This window comes from Triticum dicoccoides, chromosome 5A (genome assembly GCF_002162155.2).
Source record: "Triticum dicoccoides isolate Atlit2015 ecotype Zavitan chromosome 5A, WEW_v2.0, whole genome shotgun sequence".
Lineage (NCBI taxonomy): Eukaryota > Viridiplantae > Streptophyta > Magnoliopsida > Poales > Poaceae > Triticum > Triticum dicoccoides.
Window position 1 is genome coordinate 613,667,536 of NC_041388.1, and position 19,868 is coordinate 613,687,403.

The window sequence follows — 19,868 nt, forward strand, 5'->3', positions numbered from 1 at the left end:
CCACTCGGTAGGATTTTTTCAAACTTAGGCGAGCACTGGGCTGCAGCTAAGCAACCGAGTGGGAGGTTTGCTCTCCACTCGGTAGGATTTTTTCAAACTTAGGCGAGTGTCTGACTGCAGCTAAGTCTCTTAGTGGGAGAACTTAGGCGAGTGCTGGACTGCAGCTAAGCCCCCGAGTGGGAGGTTTGCTCTCCACTCGGTAGGATTTTTTCAAACTTAGGCGAGTATCTGACTGCAGCTAAGTCTCTTAGTGGGAGAACTTAGGCGAGTGCTGGACTGCAGCTAAGCCCCCGAGTGGGAGTCTGGCTCTCCACTCGGTAGGATTTTTCAAACTTAGGCGAAACGGATTCGCGGCTAAGTCACCCACTAGGGGATTTCGTATGCAAACAAAAGTGACAGCAATCATTGGAACACTCTTGTCTTTGATAAAAATGAACTGCAGAAGTTTCTCTTATTACATCTTTAGAGGAAGGAACTTAAGTGTAAAAGTGGCAGAGCAGCTCCGCGTTCCAAGCTCGCGGCTCGTCGATCTGGCGATCAACATTGTAGAGGTGATATGCTCCGTTGAGGAGGACTCTGGTGACGATGAAGGGGCCTTCCCAAGTAGGAGCAAGCTTGTGTGGTTTCTATTGATCCACTCGGAGGACCAAATCTCCTTCTTGGAAGGCTCGACTCTTCACATGTCGGGCATGGAATCGACGCAAGTCTTGTTGATAAATGGTCGATCTGATCATGGCCATCTCCCTCTCTTCTTCTAGGAGGTCGACTGCGTCTTGCCGGGCTTGTTCTGCTTCATCTTCAGTGTAGAGTTCGACTCGGGGTGAGTTGTGAAGAAGATCAGTCGGCAGAACCGCTTCGGCTCCATAGACCAGAAAGAATGGAGTTCTTCCAGTCGACCGGTTAGGGGTGGTCCTCAATCCCCACAGAATTGACGGAAGTTCGTCGACCCAAGCACCTGCTGCGTGCTTGAGATCACGCATCAGTCGAGGCTTTAGTCCTTTGAGAATCAGACCATCTGCTCTCTCGGCTTGTCCATTCGACTGGGGATGGGCGACCGAAGCGTAGTCGACTTGTGTGCCTTGAGAGGCGCAAAAGGCTCTGAACTGGTCTGAATCGAAGTTTGACCCATTGTCAGTGATGATGCTATGAGGGACTCCATATCTGAATGTTAGTCCTCTGACGAAACTGATAGCAGTGCAAGCATCAAGGTTCTTGATGGGCTTAGCTTCAATCCATTTGGTAAACTTGTCGACTGCCACAAGCACATGAGTGAAACCGCTCCTGCCTGTTCTCAGTGGACCAACCATGTCTAGTCCCCAGACAGCAAAGGGCCAGACGAGTGGAATGGTCTTCAGGGCTGATGCAGGCTTGTGTGGCATGTTGGAGTAGAACTGGCACCCTTCACACTTGTCGACTATCTCCTTTGCCATCTCATTTGCTCTTGGCCAGTAAAATCCCGCTCGGTATGCTTTAGCCACAATGGTCCGAGAGGACGCATGGTGACCACAGGTCCCCGAGTGGATATCATCAAGGATTATCCGACCCTCTTCTGGTGTTATGCACTTCTGATCGATTCTAGTCGCGCTTTCTCTATACAACTGTCCCTTTATGACTGTGAAGGCCTTGGATCGGCGGACGATCTGTCGAGCCTCTTCCTCGTCCTCTGGGAGTTCTTTCCTTAGGATATACGCGATGTACGGTATCGTCCAGTCGGGGGTGATGGCCAAGACTTCCATGATCAGGTCGACCACAGCAGGAACTTCGACTTCAGTCGGATTTGTGGCACTTTTCGGCTGCGGGGCTTCTTCTGTAAAAGGATCTTCTTGGACTGATGGCGAGTGAATGTGTTCCAGGAACACGTTGCTAGGAATGGCTTCTCTCTTGGAGCCTATCTTTGCCAAATCGTCAGCTGCCTGATTTTTCAGTCGGGGGATGTGATGAAGTTCTAACCCCTTGAATTTCTTTTCTAGCTTTCTCACTGCATTGCAATAACCAGTCATAGCCGGACTTCTGATGTCCCACTCCTTATCACCTGATTGACCACCAAATCTGAGTCGCCATAGACCATGAGGCGACGGACGCCGAGTGAAATGGCCATGCGCAACCCATATAAAAGTGCTTCATATTCTGCTTCATTATTGGAGGAATCGAAGTGAATCTGGAGAACGTATCTGAGCTTATCTCCTCGGGGGGAGACTAATACTACCCCAGCACCGGAACCATTCAGCATCTTAGATCCATCGAAGAACATGGTCCAGTGCTCCGAGTGAACTTGAGTCGGAAGTTGCTATTCGATCCACTCGGCGATGAAATCTGCGATTGCTTGGGACTTGATAGCCTTCTTTGCTTCGAACTTGATATCTAAGGGAAGGAGTTCAATCGCCCACTTGGCCACTCGACCAGTTGCATCTCTGTTATGCAGAATCTCTGACAGCGAGGCGTCGCTGATGACCATAATGGAGTGGTCAGAGAAGTAATGCGCAACCTTCTTCGTGGTCATATAAATCCCATATACAAGCTTCTGGTAATGAGGATATCTTTGTTTTGAAGGGGTCAAAACTTCAGACACATAATAGACTGGGCGCTGAACTCTGAAGGCCTTTCCTTCTTCTTCCCGCTCGACCATAAGTACTGTGCTGACAACTTGTCCTGTGGCTGCAATGTAAAGTAGCAGAGGCTCTTTGCTGATTGGAGCAGCAAGCACCGACTGGGTGGAGAGCAGAGCTTTGAGCTCTGCAAATGCTGCATCAGCTTTTGAAGTCCATTCGAACTTGTCAGACTTCTTCATCAGTCGGTAAAGAGGCAACGCCTTTTCACCGAGACGAGAAATGAATCGACTTAGGGCGGCCAAGCAGCCTGTAAGCTTTTGGACATCGTGCACGCGTACGGGACGCTTCATCTAGAGTATGGTGCCAACCTTTTCAGGATTGGCATCGATCCCCCGTTCGGAAACGAGAAAACCGAGTAACTTTCCACCTGGAACCCCGAATGTGCACTTTGATGGATTGAGCTTGATATCATACCTCCTGAGGTTGGCAAAGGTTTCAGCAAGGTCAGTTCGCAGGTCAGAACTTTTTCGTGACTTGACCACAATATTGTCCATGTATGCCTCCACGTTCCGACTGATTTGAGTGAGTAAACACTTCTGAATCATTCTCATGAACGTGGCTCCGGCGTTCTTGAGGCCGAACGGCATGGTGACGTAACAGAAGCATCCGAATGGAGTGATGAAAGCTGTTTTGATCTCGTCGGGTCCATACAGACGGATCTGATGGTACCCGGAATAGGCATCTAGAAAAGACAGTCTCTTGCACCTCGCAGTCGAGTCGACTATTTGGTCGATGCGAGGGAGAGGAAAATGATCTTTCGGGCAGGCCCGATTGATATGTTTGAAATCAATGCACATGCGAAGTGACTTGTCCTTCTTGGGGACCATGACGACATTGGCGAGCCACTCGGAGTGGTAAATCTCTCGGATGAACTCTACTGCTAAGAGGCGAGCCACCTCCTCGCCAATGGCTTGCTTCTTCTGGACGGCGGACCGTCGAAGATGTTCCTTCACAGGCTTGAATTTTGGGTCGACTCGTAGACGGTGCTCGGCCAGCCCTCTGGGAACTCCAGGCATGTCAGAGGGTTTCCATGCGAAGATGTCCCAGTTCTCACGGAGGAGCTGGACGAGCGCTTCTTCCTATTTGGAGTCAAGCGTCGTTGAGATGTGAGTCGGGGAAGCATCGGGGTCGGTCAGGTGAATGTGGACTGTCTTTGTTTCACCGGACGACTGGAAAGCAGATTCTGAAGCAGGCTTCTTAGCTCGTAGCAATTCACTCGGATCGGCAGTCTTTTGGTACTCTTGCAGTTCGACCACTGCCATCTGAGCATCTGCAATCTTTGAGCCTTTCTGAAAACACTCTTCCGCCTTCTTCCGATTGCCCGTAACAGTGATCACACCTTTGGGGCCAGGCATCTTCAGTTTGAGATACATGTAACATGGTCGGGCCATGAAGCGTGCGTAAGCTAGCCTGCCCAAAATGGCATGATAAGCACTTTGGAAGTCCACAACCTCGAATGTCAACTTTTCCTTGCAGTAATTCTTTGAATCACCGAAAACCACATCAAGAGCAATCTGGCCGAGTGATTGGGCTTTCTTCCCAGGAATGACTCCGTGGAAGCTCATGTTACTGGTGCTGAGCCTGGACATCGGAATGCCCATTCCTTTCAATGTCTTGGCATACAGTATGTTCAGACCACTGCCACCATCCATCAGGACTTTGGTCAGTCGAGTGCCTTCGACAATTGGGTCGACCACCAAAGCTTGCCTCCCAGGGGTGGCAATGTGCGTCGGGTGATCAGACTGGTCGAACGTGATGGCAGTCTGAGACCACTTCATGTAACTGGGTGTTGCCGGGGCAACCATGTTCACCTCGCGGTTAATGACTTTCAGTCGACTTTTGCTTTCGACATCGGCAAAAATCATCAGGGGGGAATTGACTTGGGGGTATCCATCGTCATTGTCTTCCTTGTCCTCAACTCTGTCCGACTCTTTTTCCTTGTCCTTGGACTGCTTGCCTTGAAACTGCTGGATTAGGAGCCGGCACTGTCGAGTGGTATGTTTTGGGTAAATAAAATTACCCTCTTCATCTTTCTTGGTGTGGATGTGACATGGCAGATCCAACACATCATTTCCATCCTGATCCTTGACTTTCTTGGGCTTCTAGGTGACCTTGGGTTTTCCCTTGAAGTTTCCCTGGGCTACGGCCAGGGCCTCCCCAGGGGCAGCCGGTTCGGCCTTCCGCTTCTGTTTCCGACTGGAGTTCCCTCCGGTTTCTTGGGCGACTGCCTTGTACTTGCCGCTCCGGAGTCGATCTTCGTCTTCACCATTAGCGTACTTGGTGGCAATCTTCATCATCCGATTCAGAGAAATCTCTCCAGTTCGACCGAACTTCAGATTCAATTCTCTGTACTTGACGCCTTCCTTGAAGGCACAAACTGCTTGATGGTCTGGCACATTCTCAACCGTGTGATGTAGTGTGATCCACCTCTGGATGTAATCCCTCAAAGTTTTATTCAGCTTCTGCACGCAAGACCACAATTCCGTAAGGCCTGCGGGTCGCTTGCATGTTCCCTCGAAGGTTGTGACAAACACTCGGGAGAGGTCCTCCCAAGTGTAGATGCTTCCGGGTGCCAACTGATTTAACCATGCTCTGGCTGAGCCCTCTAACATGAGAGGCAAATGCTTCATGGCCACCTCATCATTGCCACCGCCAATCTATACAGCCACTCGGTAATCTTCGAGCCAAGTGTCAGGCTTAGATTCACCGGTGAACTTGCTGACTCTAGTCGCCAGCCTGAAGCTGGGAGGAATCTCTGCGGCTCTGATGGCTCGACTGAAACACTCTGGCCCTAAAGCGTGTACTCTGTTGCCGGCGGGCGCATCTCTGTTGTGGCCTTCTCAATGAGCTATGTTTCTGTCAACCAAGCCTTGAACGAGGATGGATCTCGCATCAAAGCCTGGGTCCCTGGGGTCGACTGGAATCCTCTGCCCAACACTATGAGGGCGTCTGTCATCTCGCCGTCGAGGCGCATATGACCCACTCCTCGGGGGAGGGGTTGGCACTCGACGTTGGTCATCATGATCGAATCGGTGATCATACTGCTCATTCCTCCTGTACTGATCATGCCGGTCACCACGTCCCTCACGCCTCGGGGGCGATCTCGAGCTGTGAGCCGATTGGACTGTATCTGTTGCAATGGATCGACTGTGGATCCTATCCTGCGACTGAGAAATGGCGGAATTCTGGTTTCCCGCCGCCCGGAGCAACGCTCTAATTTACAACAAGCCCCTGCCAGCCTCCGATTGGGAGGGCTGAATTGATTCTGCTATATGGGCTGCGGCGGCCAAATTCTGAACTGGGATTCGATATACCTGAGGCGGCGAGAAGAGCTGACGCCGACTAGACTCGGGAGCTTGCTGATGTCGACTGGACTCGGGAGCTCGCTGACGCGCTTGCTCGTCGAGTATTCGCTGGAGATTCTCCAGTCGAGTGCGCTCGGCCAGGTTAGCCAGGCGCGCGTCCTCCAAGGCCCGGGCCTCGGGGGTTTCTCCGATAATAGGAGTGTGGAGCGCGTCCATGTTCCGGCAGCGAAGCTCCTCTCACTGTAATGACGTGAGAGGTTCGGGGAGATACTCGTCGCGGGGACGCGATGGGTCCCCCCCACTGTTGGAAATATGCCCTAGAGGCAATAATAAAAGTATTATTATTATATTTCCTTGTTCATGATAATTGTCTTTTATTCATGCTATAACTGTATTATCCGGAAATCGTAATACACGTGTGAATACATAGACCACAATATGTCCCTAGTGAGCCTCTAGTTGACTAGCTCGTTGTGATCAACAGATAGTCATGGTTTCCTGGCTATGGACATTGGATTTCGTTGATAACAGGATCACATCATTAGGAGAATGATGTGATGGACAAGACCCAATCCTAAGACTAGCACAAAAGATCGTGTAGTTCATTTGCTAGAGCTTTGCCAATGTCAAGTATCTCTTCCTTCGACCATGAGAGCGTGTAACTCCTGGATACCGTAGGAGTGCTTTGGGTGTATCAAACGTCACAACGTAACTGGGTGACTATAAAGGTGCACTATAGGTATCTCCGAAAGTATCTATTGTTTTATGCGGATCGAGACTGGGATTTGTCACTCCGTGTAAACAGAGAGGTATCTCTGGGCCCACTCGGTAGGACATCATCATATGCGCAATGTGACCAAGGAGTTGATCACGGGATGATGTGTTACGGAACGAGTAAAGTGACTTGCCGGTAACGAGATTGAACAAGGTATTGGATACCGACGATCGAATCTCGGGCAAGTAACATACCGATAGACAAAGGGAATTGAATACGTTATTGATTAAGTCCTTGACATCGTGGTTCATCCGATGAGATCATCGTGGAACATGTGGGAGCCATCATGGGTATCCAGATCCCGCTGTTGGTTATTGACCGGAGAATGTCTCGGTCATGTCTACATGTCTCCCGAACCCGTAGGGTCTACACACTTAAGGTTCGATGACGCTAGGGTTATAAAGGAAGTTTGTATGTGGTTACCGAATGTTGTTCGGAGTCCCGGATGAGACCCCGGACATCACGAGGAGTTCCGGAATGGTCCGGAGGTAAAGATTTATATATGGGAAGTCCTATTTTGGCCACCGGAAAATGTTCGGGATTTTTCGGTATTGTACCGGGAAGGTTCTAGAAGGTTCCGGAGTGGGGCCCACCTGCATGGGGGGACCCACATGGACGTGGGTAGTGGGGGCAAGGCCCCACACCCCTGGTCAAGGCGCACCAAGATCCCCCCTTAGAAGGAATAAGATCATATCCCGAAGGGATAAGATCAAGATCCCTAAAAAGGGGGGATAACAATCGGTGGGGAAGGAAATAATGAGATTTCTTTCCTCCCACCTTGGCCAACGCCCCAATGGACTTGGAGGGCAAGAAACCAGCCCCTCCCCCCTATATATAGTGGGGAGGCGCATGGGAGCTATACACGAAGTTCTGGCACAGCCCTACCTCTCTTCCTACTCCTCCTCTCCCATGGTGCTTGGCGAAGCCCTGCAGGATTGCCACGCTCCTCCACCACCACCACGCCGTTGTGCTGCTGCTGGATGGAGTCTTCCTCAACCTCTCCCTCTCTCCTTGCTGGATCAAGGCTTGGGAGACGTCACCGTGCTGTATGTGTGTTGAACGCGGAGGTGCCGTGCGTTCGGCACTTGATCATCGGTGATTTGAATCACGACGAGTACGACTCCATCAACCCCGTTCACTTGAACGCTTCCGCTTAGCGATCTACAAGGGTATGTAGATGCACTCTCTTTCTACTCGTTGCTGGTCTCTCCATAGATAGATCTTGGTGACACGTAGGAAAATTTTGAATTTCTGGTACGTTCCCCAACAGTGGCATCATGAGCTAGGTCTATTGCGTAGATTCTTTGCACGAGTAGAACACAAAGTAGTTGTGGGCGTTGATGTTGTTCAATATGCTTACCGTTACTAGTCCAATCTTGTTTCGACGGTATTGTGGGATGAAGCGGCCCGGACCGACCTTACACGTACTCTTACGTGAGACAGGTTCCACCGATTGACATGCACTTGGTGCATAAGGTGGCTAGCGGGTGCCAGTCTCTCCCACTTTAGTCGGAACGGATTCGATGAAAAGGGTCCTTATGAAGGGTAAATAGCAATTGGCATATCACGTTGTGGTCTTGCGTAGGTAAGAAACGTTCTTGCTAGAAACCCATAGCAGCCACGTAAAACATGCAACAACAACTAGAGGACGTCTAACTTGTTTTTGCAGGGTATGCTATGTGATGTGATATGGCCAAGAAGAATGTGATGAATGATATGTGATGTATGAGATTGATCATGTTCTTGTAATAGGATTCACGACTTGCATGTCGATGAGTATGACAACCGGCAGGAGCCATAGGAGTTGTCTTTATTTTTTGTATGACCTGCGTGTCATTGAAGAACGCCATGTAACTTACTTTACTTTATTGCTAAACGCGTTAGCCATAGAAGTAGAAGTAGTCGTTGGCGTGACAACTTCATGAAGACACGATGATGGAGATCATGATGATGGAGATCATGGTGTCATGCCGGTGACGATGATGATCATGGAGCCCCGAAGATGAAGATCAAAAGGAGCAAAATGATATTGGCCATATCATGTCACTATTTGATTGCATGTGATGTTTATCATGTTTATGCATCTTGTTTACTTAGGACGACGGTAGTAAATAAGATGATCCCTTAAAAAATTTCAAGAAGTGTTCTCCCCTAACTGTGCACCGTTGCTACAGTTCGTCGCTTCTAAGCACCACGTGATGATCGGGTGTGATGGATTCTTACGTTCACATACAACGGGTGTAAGACAGTTTTACACAGCGAAAACACTTAGGGTTAACTTGACGAGCCTAGCATGTGCAGACATGGCCTCGGAACACGGAGACCGAAAGGTCAAGCATGAGTCGTATGGTAGATACGATCAACATGAAGATGTTCACCGATGATGACTAGTCCGTCTCACGTGATGATCGGACACGGCCTAGTTGACTCGGATCATGTGATCACTTAGATGACCAGAGGGATGTCTATCTAAGTGGGAGTTCATAAGATGAACTTAATTATCCTGAACATAGTCAAAAGACCTTTTGCAAATTATGTCGTAAGCTCGCGCTTTAGTTCCACTGTTTAGATATGTTCCTAGAGAAAATATAGTTGAAAGTTGATAGTAGCGATTATGCGACCAGTAGAAAGCTTATGTCCTTAATGCACCGCTCAGTGTGCTGAACCCCAACGTCGTTTGTCGATGTTGCGAACATCGGACATACACGTTTTGATAACTACGTGATAGTTCAATTAAATGGTTTAAGTAGAGGCACCAAAGACGTTTTCAAAACGTCGCGGAACATATGAGATGTTTCGAGGGCTGAAATTGGGATTTCAGGCTCGTGCCCACGTCAAGAGGTATAAGACCTCCGACGATTTTCTTAGCCTGCAAACTAAGGGAGAAAAGCTCAATCGTTGAGCTTGTGCTCAGATTGTCTGAGCACAACAATCACTTGAATCGAGTGGGAGTTGATCCTCCAGATGAGATAGTGATGTTTCCCCAAAGTCATTGCCACCAAGCTGCTAGTGCTTCGTGATTAACTATAACATATCAGGGATAGATATGATGATCCTTGAAATATTCATGATGTTTGACACCGCGAAAGTAGAAATCAAGAAGGAGCATCAAATGTTGATGGTTGGTGAAACCACTAGTTTCAAGAAGGGCAAGGGAACAAAGGGATACTTCATGAAACGGCAATTCAGCTGCTGCTCTAGTGAAGAAACCCAAGGTTGAACCCAAACCCGAGACTAAGTGCTTCTGTAATAAGGGGAACAACCACTGGAGCAGCATTACCCTAGATACTTGGTAGATGAGAAGGCTGGCAAGGTCGATAGAAGTATATTGGATATACATTATGTTAATGTGTACTTTACTAGTACTCCTAGTAGCACCAGGGTATTGGATACCGGTTCAGTTGCTAAGTGTTAGTAACTCGAAATAAAAGCTACGGAATAAACGGAGACTAGCTAAAGGTGAGCTAACGATATATGTTGGAAGTGTTTCCAAGGTTGATATGATCAAGCATCGCACGCTCCCTCTACCACCGAGATTGGTGTTTGCGTTGAGCATAGACATGATTGGATTATGTCTATCGCAATACGGTTATTCATTTAAGGAGAATAATGGTTACTCTATTTTTGAATAATACCTTCAATGGTCTTGCACCTAAAGGAATGGTTTATTGAATCTCGGTCGTAGTGATACACATTTTCATGCCAAAAGATATAAGATAGTAATGATAGTACCACTTACTTGTGGCACTGCCATGTAAGTCATAATGGTATAAAACGCATGAAGAAGCTCCATGTTGATGGATCTTTGGACTCACTCGTTTTTGAAAAGTTTGAGACATGCGAACCATGTCTATTGGTGTATATGCATGACGAAACTCCATGCAAATGGATCGTTCGGACTCACTTGATTTTGAATCACTTGAGATATGCAAATCATACCACATGGGCAAGATGACTGAAAAGCCTCATTTTCAGTAAGATGGAACAAGATAGCAACTTGTTGGAAGTAACACATTTTGATGTGTGCAGTCGAATGAGTGCTGAGGCATGCAGTGAATATCATTATGTTCTTTCTTCACAGATGATTCGAGTAAATGTTGAGTATATTTACTTGATGAAACACAAGTCTGAATTATTGAATGGTTCAAGTAATTTCAGAGTGAAGTAGCAGATCATTGTGACAAGAGGATAAAATGTCTATGATATGATCATAGAGATGAATATCTGAGTTACGAGTTTTGGCACACAATTAAGACATTGTGGAAATTGTTTCGCAATTAATACCGCCTGGAACACCATAATGTGATGGTGTGTCCGAACATCATAGTTGCACCCTATTGGATATGGTGCGTACCATGATGTCTCTTATCGAATTACCACTATCATTCATGGGTTAGGCATTAGAGACAACCACATTCACTTTAAATAGGGCACCACGTAATTCCGATGAGATGACACCGTATGAATTATGGTTTAGAGAAACCTAAGTTGTCGTTTCTTAAAAGTTTGGGGCTGCGATGCTTATATGAAAAAGTTTCAGGTTGATAAGCTCGAACCCAAAGCGGATAAAATGCATCTTCATAGGAAACCCAAAACAGTTGGGTATACCTCCTAATTCAGATCCGAAAGCAATATGGATTGTTTCTAGAATCGGGTCCTTTCTCGAGGAAAAGTTTCTCTCGAAAGAATTGAGTGGGAGGATGGTGGAGACTTGATGAGGTTATTGAACCGTCTCTTCAACTAGTGTGTGACAGGGCACAGGGAGTTGTTCCTGTGGCACCTACACCAATTGAAGTGGAAGCTTATGATATTGATCATGAAACTTCGGATCAAGTCACTCCCAAACCTCGTAGGATGACAAGGATGCGTACTACTTCAGAGTGGTACGTAATCCTGTCTTGAAGGTCATGTTGCTAGACAACAATGAACCTACGAGCTATGAAGAAGCGATGGTGGGCCCGGATTCCGATAAATGGCTTGAGGCCATAAAATCCGAGAGAGGATCCATGTATGAAAACAAAGTGTAGACTTTGGCAGAACGGCTCGATGGTCGTAAGGCTAATGAGTACAGATGGATTTCAAAAGGAAGACGGACAATGATGGTAAATGTAACCATTAAGAAAGCTCGACTTGTCGTTAAGATGTTTTCCGACAAGTTCAAGGAGTTGACTATGATGAGATTTTCTCACTCGTAGCAATGCTAAGAGTCTGTTGGAATTATATTAGCGATTACTGCATTATTTATGAAATCTTGCAGATAGGATGTCAAAGCATTGTTTCCTCGACGATTTTAATGAGGAAAGGTTGTATGTGATACAACCGGAAGGTTTTGTCAATCCCGAAAGATGCTAATAAGTATGCAAAGCTCCAGCAATCCTTCTAAGGACTGGAGTGAGCATCTCGGAGTTGGAATGTATGCTTTGATGATGATCAAAAATTTTGGGTTTGTACAAAGTTTATGAGAAACTTGTATTTCCAAAGAAGTGAGTGGGAGCACTATAGAATTTCTGATGAGTATATGTTGTTGACATATTGTTGATCAGAAATGACGTAGAATTTCTGGAAAGCATATAGGGTTATTTTGAAAGTGTTTTTCAATGGAAAGCCTGGATTAAGCTACTTGAACATTGAGCATCAAGATCTATAAGGATAGATCAAAATGCTTAATAATACTTTCAAATGAGCACATACCTTGACATGATCTTGAAGGTATTCAAGATGGATCAGTCAAAGAAGAAGTTCTTGCCTGAATTGTAAGGTACGAAGTTAAGACATAAAGCTCGACCACGGCAGAATAGAGAGAAAGGACGAAGGTCGTCCCCTATGCTTAAGACGTAGGCTCTTCAGTATGCTATGCTGTGTACCGCACCTGAAGTGTGCCTTGCCATGAGTCAGTCAAGGGGTACAAGAGTGATCCAAGAATGGCTCACAGGACAGCGGTCAAAGTTATCCTTAGTAACTAGTGGACTAAGGAATTTTCTCGATTATGGAGGTGGTAAAAGAGTTCGTCGTAAAGGTTACGACGATGCAAGTTTGACACCTATCCGGATAGCTCTGAGTAGAGAGACCGGATACATATAATGGAGCAATAATTTAGAATAGCTCCAAGTAGAACAGTTGTTTGGAATAGCTCCAAATAGAGCGTGGTAGCTGCATCTAGGAGATGACATAGAGATTTGTAAAGCACACACGGATCTGAAAGGTTCAGACCCGTTGACTAAAACCTCTCTCACAAGCAACATGATCAAACATAAAACTCATTGAGTGTTAATCACATAGTGATGTGAACTAGACTACTGACTCTAGTAAACTCTTGGGTATTAGTCACATGGCGATGTGACCTGTGAGTGTTAATCACATGGCGATGTGAACTAGATTATTGACTCTAGTGCAAGTGGGAGACTGTTGGAAATATGCCCTAGAGGCAATAATAAAAGTATTATTATTATATTTCCTTGTTCATGATAATTGTCTTTTATTCATGCTATAATTGTATTATCCGGAAATCGTAATACACGTGTGAATACATAGACCACAATATGTCCCTAGTGAGCCTCTAGTTGACTAGCTCGTTGTGATCAACAGATAGTCATGGTTTCCTGGCTATGGACATTGGATGTCGTTGATAACGGGATCACATCATTAGGAGAATGATGTGATGGACAAGACCCAATCCTAAGACTAGCACAAAAGATCGTGTAGTTCATTTGCTAGAGCTTTGCCAATGTCAAGTAAATCTTCCTTCGACCATGAGAGCGTGTAACTCCTGGATACTGTAGGAGTGCTTTGGGTGTATCAAACGTCACAACGTAACTGGGTGACTATAAAGGTGCACTACAGGTATCTCCGAAAGTATCTATTGTTTTATGCGGATCGAGACTGGGATTTGTCACTCCGTGTAAACGGAGAGGTATCTCTGGGCCCACTCGGTAGGACATCATCATATGCGCAATGTGACAAAGGAGTTGATCACGGGATGATGTGTTACGGAACGAGTAAAGTGACTTGCCGGTAACGAGATTGAACAAGGTATTGGATACCGACGATCGAATCTCGGGCAAGTAACATACCGATAGACAAAGGGAATTGAATACGAGATTGATTAAGTCCTTGACATCGTGGTTCATCCGATGAGATCATCGTGGAACATGTGGGAGCCATCATGGGTATCCAGATCCCGCTGTTGGTTATTGACCGGAGAACGTCTCGGTCATGTCTACATGTCTCCCGAACCCGTAGGGTCTACACACTTAAGGTTCGATGACGCTAGGGTTATAAAGGAAGTTTGTATGTGGTTACCGAATGTTGTTCGGAGTCCCGGATGAGATCCTGGACATCATGAGGAGTTCCGGAATGGTCCGGAGGTAAAGATTTATATATGGGAAGTCCTATTTTGGCCACCGGAAAATGTTCGGGATTTTTCGGTATTGTACCGGGAAGGTTCTAGAAGGTTCCGGAGTGGGGCCCACCTGCATGGGGGGACCCACATGGACGTGGGTAGTGGGGGCAAGGCCCCACACCCCTGGTCAAGGCGCACCAAGATCCCCCCTTAGAAGGAATAAGATCATATCCCGAAGGGATAAGATCAAGATCCCTAAAAAGGGGGGATAACAATCGGTGGGGAAGGAAATAATGAGATTTCTTTCCTCCCACCTTGGCCAACGCCCCAATGGACTTGGAGGGCAAGAAACCAGCCCCTCCACCCCTATATATAGTGGGGAGGCGCATGGGAGCTATACACGAAGTTCTGGCACAGCCCTACCTCTCTTCCTACTCCTCCTCTCCCATGGTGCTTGGCGAAGCCCTGCAGGATTGCCACGCTCCTCCACCACCACCACGCCGTTGTGCTGCTGCTGGATGGAGTCTTCCTCAACCTCTCCCTCTCTCCTTGCTGGATCAAGGCTTGGGAGACGTCACCGTGCTGTATGTGTGTTGAACGCGGAGGTGCCGTGCGTTCGGCACTTGATCATCGGTGATTTGAATCACGACGAGTACGACTCGATCAACCCCGTTCACTTGAACGCTTCCGCTTAGCGATCTACAAGGGTATGTAGATGCACTCTCTTTCTACTCGTTGCTGGTCTCTCCATAGATAGATCTTGGTGACACGTAGGAAAATTTTGAATTTCTGCTACGTTCCCCAACACCCACCCGCGCCCCCGTCAGCGCGAGGGAAACCGGGGGGACTGTGTGTTCCATCGACCGCCAGAACCTCAGCCGCTGGGTCGCTGCTGTCGCACTCGGATGCGGTCTCCGTGGAGCCAGTCGAACAGGCCCTAGAGGGATTCGTCGGGCTCGATTGCCGCGACTTGTGGGGCTGCCGACTGGCGGGCCACGGCGGGCCTCACCCACCGCTGAAGTCTCGACCGACCGGAGCGCTTGTGCTGGTGGGAGACAGGGCAGGGAGACGACGCAAGGGCCGACTGATAATGGGTCGACGGCTGCCGCAGGAGGACGCCACGAATGCACGCGCGGAAGTGCATCGCACCGCGGACAGGGAGCGCGTCGATGTCGAGTGGTGCCTCCTGCAGCAAGGCGGAGTCATCGACAATGAATGTGAGTGCGCCGAGACGGATCTCGCGGCCCTCCACCAAAACTCCACAAGAAACCATGATCAAAGGGATCGGAAAAGATCGCAACTTCTCCAACTAGGCGCTAAGATTCCTGCCCCAAGGTGGGCGCCAACCGTCGTGGTTCTAGCTCTGACAGTGATGTAGGGGGGTGAGTATGGAGAGGCTAGATCTTAGCTATTGGGAAGTTGTAACACGCGAGATTTACGAGTTCAGGCCCTTCTCGGAGGAAGTAATAGCCCTACGTCTCGGAGCCCGGAGGCGGTCGACTGGATTATGCGTGTATGGATTACAGGGGTGCGAACCCTTCATACTGAGGAGGGGGTGGCTTATATAGAGTTCGCCGGCCCCCTCCTGCCCTTAGTAATGTAGGGTTTAAAGTACGTTTAAGATTGGGCGTTACTGGTAACGCTCCTAATAAAGTGCTATAATGACCATAAAGACTACTTAACAGCTGACCGTTTGCCTGCGGAGTGACTTTAGGTCTCCTGGCAGTCGAGTGGTTGGCTTCATGGTCGAGTGATAGCTTCTTGGTCGAGTGTCTTGAACCCGTCGAGTGGGATACCTTCAAGTCGATTGAAAGGTGGCTTCTTCTAGGGATGTCCTTGGGTAGGGCTCTTTGGACGGGTCCGTGCCCCTACCCTAGGTACATAGCTTCATCAGTAGCCCCAATAAATGGTGATTTGTGCAATGCCCTCCTTTATTAGTACATAATACTAGCATGTATTTTTACTGGCATGCCGGTGTGCATCAATGCATGCATGCGTGGTGAGCTTGTGTTGTACGTGGTGTGCCTGTGAAGTCCGTGCGCGTTCCGCGGACCGCTGGCAGCGCTTGCCGCCAACTGCATCGGCTTCCGTTTGTTGAGGAACGTAGTAATTTTAAAAAAATTCCTACGCACACGCAAGATCATGGTGATGCATAGCAACGAGAGGGCAGAGTGTGTCCATGTACCCTCGTAGACCGAAAGCGGAAGCGTTAGCACAACGCGGTTGATGTAGTCGTACGTCTTCACAATCCGACCGATCAAGTACCGAACGCACGGCACCTCCGAGTTCTGCACACGTTCAACTCGATGACGTCCCTCGAACTCCGATCCAGCTGAGCTTTGAGGGAGAGTTCCGTCAGCACGACGGCATGGTGATGATATTGATGTTCTACTCTCGCAGGGCTTCTCCTAAGCACCGCTACAATATTATCAAGGTGGACTATGGTGGAGAGGGGCACCGCACATGGCTAAAAGATCCAAGAGATCAATTGTTGTCTATGGGGTGCCCCTTTCCTCCGTATATCAAGGAGGGGAGGAGAGGGCCGGCCAAGGGGAGAAGGCACGCCCAAGGGGGGAGTCCTACTCCCACCGGGAGTAGGACTCCTCCTTTTTCTATTTGGAGAGGGAAAGGGGAGGAAGAGAAAGGAGGGAGGAAGGAAGGGGGAGCGGCCCCTTCCCAATTCGGATTGGGCTTGGGGGGCGCGCCCCTCCCTTGCTCCTTTCCCCTCCTTTCCACTAAAGCCCATAAAGGCCCATATACCTCCCGGGGGTTCCGATAACCTCCCGGTGCTCCAGTATTATCCTGATCTCACCCGGAACCATTCCGGTATCAAAATATAGTCGTCCAATATATCGATCTTTACTTCTCGAACATTTCGAGACTCCTCATCATGTCCGTGATCAAATCCGGAACTCCGACCTTTGGTACATCAAAAACTATAAACTCATAATATAACCATCATCGAACTTTAACCGTGCGGACCCTACGGGTTCGAGAACTATGTAGACATGACCGAGACACGTCTCTGGTCAATAACCAATAGCGGAACCTGGATGCTCATATTGGCTCCTACATATTCTACAAAGATCTTTATCGGTCAAACCGCATAACAACATACGTTGTTCCTTTTGTCATCGGTATGTTACTTGCCCGAGATTCGATTGTCGGTATCTCAATACCTAGTTCAATCTCGTTACCGGCAAGTCTCTTTACTCGTTCCGTAACACATCATCTCGTAACTAACTCATTAGTTGCAATGCTTGCAAGGCTTAAGTGATGTGTATTACCGAGTGGGCCCAGAGATACCTCTCCGACAATCGAGTGACAAATCCTAATCTCGAAATACGCCAACCCAACAAGTACCTTCGGAGACACCTGTAGAGCACCTTTATAATCACCCAGTTACGTCGTGACGTTTGGTAGCACACAAAGTGTTCCTCCGGTAAACCGGAGTTGCATAATCTCATAGTCATAGGAACATGTATAAGTCATGAAGAAAGCAATAGAAACAAACTTAAACGATCAAGTGCTAAGCTAACGGAATGGGTCAAGTCAATCACATCATTCTCCTAATGATGTGATCCCGTTAATCAAATGACAACTCATGTCTATGGCTAGGAAACTTAACCATCGTTGATTCAACGAGCTAGTCAAGTAGAGGCATACTAGTGACACTCTGTTTGTCTATGCATTCACACATGTATCAAGTTTCTGGTTAATACAATTCTAGCATGAATAATAAACATTTATCATGAAATAACGAAATAAACAATAACTTTATTATTGCCTCTAGGGCATATTTCCTTCAGTCTCCCACTTGCACTAGAGTCAATAATCTAGATCACATCACCATGTGATTAACATCGATAGTTCACATCATCATGTGATTAACACCCATAGTTCACATTGCCTTGTGAACAACACCCAAAGGGTTTACTAGATTCAGTAATCTAGTTCACATCTCTATGTGATTAACACTCAAAGAGTACTAAGGTGTGATCATGCTTTGCTTGTGAGAGAATCTTAGTCAACGGGTCTTTCACATTCAAATCCGTTATGTATTTTGCAAATTTCTATGTCTACAATGCTCTGCACGGAGCTACTTTAGCTAATTTCTCCCACTTTCAATATGTATCCAGATTGAGACTTAGAGTCATCTAGATCAGTGTCAAAACTTGCATCGACGTAACCCTTTACGACGAACCTTTTGTCACCTCCATAATCGAGAAACATATCCCTGTTCCACTAAGGATAAGTTTGACCGTTGTCCAGTGATCTACTCCAAGATCACTATTGTACTCCCTTGCCAAACTCAGTGTAGGGTATACAATAGATCTGGTACACAGCATGGCATACTTTATAGAACCTATGACTGAGGCATAGGGAATGACTTTCATTCTCTTTCTATCTTCTACCGTGGTCGGGCTTTGAGTCTTACTCAACTTCACACCTTGCAACACAGGCAAGAACTCTTTCTTTGACTGTTCCATTTTGAACTAATTCAAAATCTTGTCAAGGTACATACTCATTGAAAATCTTTATCAAGCGTCTTGATCTATCTCTATAGATCTTTGATGCTCAACATGTAAGCAGCTTCACCGAGGTCTTTCTTTGAAGAACTCCTTTCAAACACTCCTTTATGCTTTCCAGAAAATTCTACATCATTTCTGATCAACAATATGTCATTTTCATATACTTATCAGAAATGTTGTAGTGCTCCCACTCACTTTCTTGTAAAATACAGGCTTCACCGCAAGTCTGTATAAAACTATATGCTTTAATCAACTCATCAAAGCGTATATTCCAACTCCGTGATGCTTGCACTAGTCCACAGATGGATCGCTGGAGCTTGCACACTTTGTTAGCACCTTTAGGATTGACAAAACCTTCTGGTTGCATCATATACAACTCTTTTTTAATAAATCCATTAAGGATTGCAGTTTTGTTATCCATTTGCCAGATTTCATAAAATGCGGCAATTGCTAACATGATTCGGACAGACTTTAAGCATCGATAATAGTGAGAAAATCTCATAGTAGTCAACACCTTGAACTTTGTCAAATCCTTTTTCCGACAAGTCTAGCTTTGCAGATAGTAACACTACTACCAGCGTCCATCTTCCTCTTGAAGATCCATTTATTTTCTATGGCTTGCCGATCATCGGGCAAGTCAACCAAAGTCCACACTTTGTTCTCATGCATGGATCCCATCTCAGATTTCATGGCCTCAAACCATTTTGCGGAATCTGGGCTCATTATCGCTTCCTCATAGTTTGTAGGTTCATCATGGTCAAGTAACATGACCTCCAGAATAGGATTACCGTACCACTCTGGTGCGGATCTTACTCTGGTTGACCTACGAGGTTCGGTAGTAACTTGATCTGAAGTTACATGATCATCATCATTAGCTTCCTCACTAATTGGTGTAGGAGTCACAGGAACAGATTTCTGTGATGAACTACTTTCCAATAAAGGAACAGGTACAGTTACCTCATCAAGTTCTACTTTCCTCCCACTCACTTCTTTCGAGAGAAACTCCTTCTCTAGAAAGTATCCATTCTTAGCAACGAATATCTTGCCTTCGGATCTGTGATAGAAGGCGTACCCAACTGTCTCCTTTGGGTATCCTATGAAGAGACATTTCTCCGATTTGGGTTTGAGCTTATCAGGATGAAACTTTTTCACATAAGCATCGCAACCCCAAACTTTAAGAAATGACAACTTTGGTTTCTTGCCAAACCACAGTTCATATGGTGTCGTCTCAACGGATTTAGATGGTGCCCTTTTTAACGTGAATGCAGTTGTCTCTAATGCATAACCCCAAAACGATAGTGGTAAATC